Consider the following 4,809-nt stretch of genomic DNA (forward strand, 5'->3'; position numbering starts at 1 on the left):
ATGAATTAACAACAAACTAATGAATTCAACTAATCAATGAATCTACCATCCCATTATCTCTTATCACCTTAATTGATTAAGCATCAACCTTTAGCTAACCTACCAATGATCAGAATTTAACCAACACTACAAAAAAACAGTCTATTAGGGACGACAGTTTGTAACGAATTTAAATTTTGTTCCAAACTTTCCAACAAAATTTGCAACAAAATAATAAATTATTCCGAATTAGCAACGAATTTAGCAACAAAATAAATTCGTTGCAAATTAGCAACAAAATATATTTTGTCGCTAATATTGTTGCAAGTTAGCAACAAAGAATAAAATTTTTTGCAAATTTTGGAACGAATAATTTATTCGTTGCAAAATTTGCAACGAATAATTTGTTCGTTGCAAATATTTGCAACGAATAGTATTTTTGTCGCAAATATTGCAACGAAACTATTATTTGTGGGATCTCCCCAACAAATATATAATTTATCGCAATTCTACAGTAAAAAAAATTGCAGGATAAGGTTTCCAACGAATCTGTAATTCGTTGGAGATTTCCAACGAATTGGCAAATTCTTTGGAACCATTTCCAACGAATCTGCCAATTCGTTGGAAATCTCCAACGAATTACAGATTCGTTGCAAAGTGTGGTATGGCTTAAAAACCTGTTTGACCGACCTAGAGACATCGGAATCGGATGAAACAAGTTCCTATGTGCTCCTCTTGGTCTCCTGATTCTATAGATGAGCTCAAATATTTTTTTTGAAATAATTTGAATTTTAAACATCTAGGTCAATTGAATTTGAGCTTGAAAGTGTTAGAGTTTTAAATCAAATTGGAGTATAGTTGAACTTGCTAGATTTAAAAAATGATGTTCGAGTGCTCAGAATGAGGGAAAATTAGTTTGGTGGCGTTCGTAAGGTTCTCGTGATTATATCCATGAATTAAAAATAATTACGGAGCTAATTTATGTTGATTTGTGAATTTTTAAACTTGAGTTTATATTTTCTAACACATTGGGGATTAAAAAAATAAAGGAAAAAAATATATGAAATAAAAAAAATATTTGAGGACATATATGAAGTCAGGACAAATAGAGGAGCACACAAGAACTAGTTTCATCTAATTCGGAGGTCTCTAGGTCGGTCAACCGTGGATTTAAGAAAATGTAGGGTTTCAACGAATCTGTAATTCGTTGGAGATTTCCAACGAACTGGAAGATTCGTTGGAAACATTTCCAACGAATCTGCCAATTCGTTGGAAATCTCCAACGAATTACAGATTCGTTGCAAAGTATGGTATGACTTAAAAACTCGTTTGACCGACCTATAGACCTCGGAATCGGATGAAACAAGTTCCTGTGTGCTCCTCTTGGTCTCATGATTCTATAGATGAGCTCAAATATTTTTTTAAATTAGATGAATTTTTAACATCTAGGTCAATTGGATGAAATTGAATTTGAGCTTGAAAGTGTTAGAGTTTTAAATCAAATTGGAATATAGTTGAACTTGCTAGATTTAAAAAATGATGTTCGAGTGCTCAGAACGAGGGGAAATCAGTTTGGTGGCGTTCATGAGGTTCTCGTGATTATATCATGAATTAAAAATAATTACGGAGCTAATTTATGTTGATTTGTGAATTTTTAAACTTAAGTTTATATTTTCTAACACATTGGGGATTAAAAAATAAAGGAAAAAAATATATGAAATAAAAAAAATATTTGAGGACATATATGAAGTCAGGACAAATAGAGGAGCACACAGGAACTAGTTTCATCCAATTCGGAGGTCTCTAGGTCGGTCAACCGTGGATTTAAGAAAATGTAGGGTTTCCAACGAATCTGTAATTCGTTAGAGATTTCCAACGAACTGGCAGATTCGTTGGAAACATTTCCAACGAATCTGCCAATTCGTTGGAAATCTTCAACGAATTACAGATTCGTTGCAAAGTATGGTATGGCTTAAAAACCCGTTTGACCGACCTAGAGACCTCGGAATCGGATGAAACAAGTTCTTGTGTGCTCCTCTTGGTCTCATGATTCTATAGATGAGCTCAAATATTTTTTTTGAAATTAGATGAATTTTTAACGTCTAGGTCAATTGGATGAAATTGAATTTGAGCTTGAAAGTGTTAGAGTTTTAAATCAAATTGGAGTATAGTTGAACTTGCTAGATTTAAAAAATGATGTTCGAGTGCTCAGAACGAGGGGAAATCAGTTTGGTGGCGTTCGTAAGGTTCTCGTGATTATATCCATGAATTAAAAATAATTACGGAGCTAATTTATGTTGATTTGTGAATTTTTAAACTTGAGTTTATATTTTCTAACACATTGGGGATTAAAATAATAAAGGAAAAAAATATATCAAATAAAAAAAATATTTGAGGACATATATGAAGTCAGGACAAATAGAGGAGCACACAGGAACTGGTTTCATCCAATTCGGAGGTCTCTAGGTCGGTCAACCGTGGATTTAAGAAAATGTAGGGTTTCCAACGAATTATAAATTCGTTGCAAAGTATGGTATGGCTTAAAAACCCGTTTGACCGACCTAGAGACCTCGGAATCGGATGAAACAAGTTCCTGTGTGCTCCTCTTGGTCTCATGATTCTATAGATGAGCTCAAATATTTTTTTAAAATTAGATGAATTTTTAACATCTCGGTCAATTGGATGAAATTGAATTTGAGCTTGAAAGTGTTAGAGTTTTAAATCAAATTGGAGTATAGTTGAACTTGCTAGATTTAAAAAATGATGTTCGAGTGCTCAGAACGAGGGGAAATCAGTTTGGTGGCGTTCATAAGGTTCTCGTGATTATATCCATGAATTAAAAATAATTACGGAGCTAATTTATGTTGATTTGTGAATTTTTAAACTTGAGTTTATATTTTCTAACACATTGGGTATTAAAAAATAAAGGAAAAAAATATATGAAATAAAAAAAATATTTGAGGACATATATGAAGTCAGGACAAATAGAGGAGCACACAGGAACTGGTTTCATCCAATTCGGAGGTCTCTAGGTCGGTCAACCGTGGATTTAAGAAAATGTAGGGTTTCCAACGAATCTGTAATTCGTTAGAGATTTCCAACGAACTGGCAGATTCGTTGGAAACATTTCCAACGAATCTGCCAATTCGTTGGAAATCTTCAACGAATTACAGATTCGTTGCAAAGTATGGTATGGCTTAAAAACCCGTTTGACCGACCTAGAGACCTCGGAATCGGATGAAACAAGTTCTTGTGTGCTCCTCTTGGTCTCATGATTCTATAGATGAGCTCAAATATTTTTTTTGAAATTAGATGAATTTTTAACGTCTAGGTCAATTGGATGAAATTGAATTTGAGCTTGAAAGTGTTAGAGTTTTAAATCAAATTGGAGTATAGTTGAACTTGCTAGATTTAAAAAATGATGTTCGAGTGCTCAGAACGAGGGGAAATCAATTTGGTGGCGTTCGTAAGGTTCTCGTGATTATATCCATGAATTAAAAATAATTACGGAGCTAGTTTATGTTGATTTGTGAATTTTTAAACTTGAGTTTATATTTTCTAACACATTGGGGATTAAAAAAATAAAGGAAAAAAATATATCAAATAAAAAAAATATTTGAGGACATATATGAAGTCAGGACAAATAGAGGAGCACAAAGGAACTGGTTTCATCCAATTCGGAGGTCTCTAGGTCGGTCAACCGTGGATTTAAGAAAATGTAGGGTTTCCAACGAATCTGTAATTTGTTGGAGATTTCCAACGAATCTGGCAATTCGTTGGAAATCTCCAACGAATTACAGTTCGTCTAAGTATGTATGGCTTAAAACCCGTTTGACCGACCTAGAGAAATCGGATGAAACAAGTTCTTGTGTGCTCCTCTTGGTCTCATGATTCTATAGATGAGCTCAAATATTTTTTTTGAAATTAGATGAATTTTTAACGTCTAGGTCAATTGGATGAAATTGAATTTGAGCTTGAAAGTGTTAGAGTTTTAAATCAAATTGGAGTATAGTTGAACTTGCTAGATTTAAAAAATGATGTTCGAGTGCTCAGAACGAGGGGAAATCAGTTTGGTGGCGTTCATAAGGTTCTCGTGATTATATCCATGAATTAAAAATAATTACGGAGCTAATTTATGTTGATTTGTGAATTTTTAAACTTGAGTTTATATTTTCTAACACATTGGGTATTAAAAAATAAAGGAAAAAAATATATGAAATAAAAAAAAATATTTGAGGACATATATGAAGTCAGGACAAATAGAGGAGCACACAGGAACTGGTTTCATCCAATTCGGAGGTCTCTAGGTCGGTCAACCGTGGATTTAAGAAAATGTAGGGTTTCCAACGAATCTGTAATTCGTTAGAGATTTCCAACGAACTGGCAGATTCGTTGGAAACATTTCCAACGAATCTGCCAATTCGTTGGAAATCTTCAACGAATTACATATTCGTTGCAAAGTATGGTATGGCTTAAAAACTCGTTTGACCGACCTAGAGACCTCGGAATCGGATGAAACAAGTTCTTGTGTGCTCCTCTTGGTCTCAGGATTCTATAGATGAGCTCAAATATTTTTTTTGAAATTAGATGAATTTTTAACGTCTAGGTCAATTGGATGAAATTGAATTTGAGCTTGAAAGTGTTAGAGTTTTAAATCAAATTGGAGTATAGTTGAACTTGCTAGATTTAAAAAATGATGTTCGAGTGCTCAGAACGAGGGGAAATCAATTTGGTGGCGTTCGTAAGGTTCTCGTGATTATATCCATGAATTAAAAATAATTACGGAGCTAATTTATGTTGATTTGTGAAATTTTAAACTTGAGTTTATAT

The sequence above is a fragment of the Zingiber officinale genome, chromosome 1A, assembly GCF_018446385.1.
Source record: "Zingiber officinale cultivar Zhangliang chromosome 1A, Zo_v1.1, whole genome shotgun sequence".
NCBI classification, from domain to species: Eukaryota; Viridiplantae; Streptophyta; class Magnoliopsida; order Zingiberales; family Zingiberaceae; genus Zingiber; species Zingiber officinale.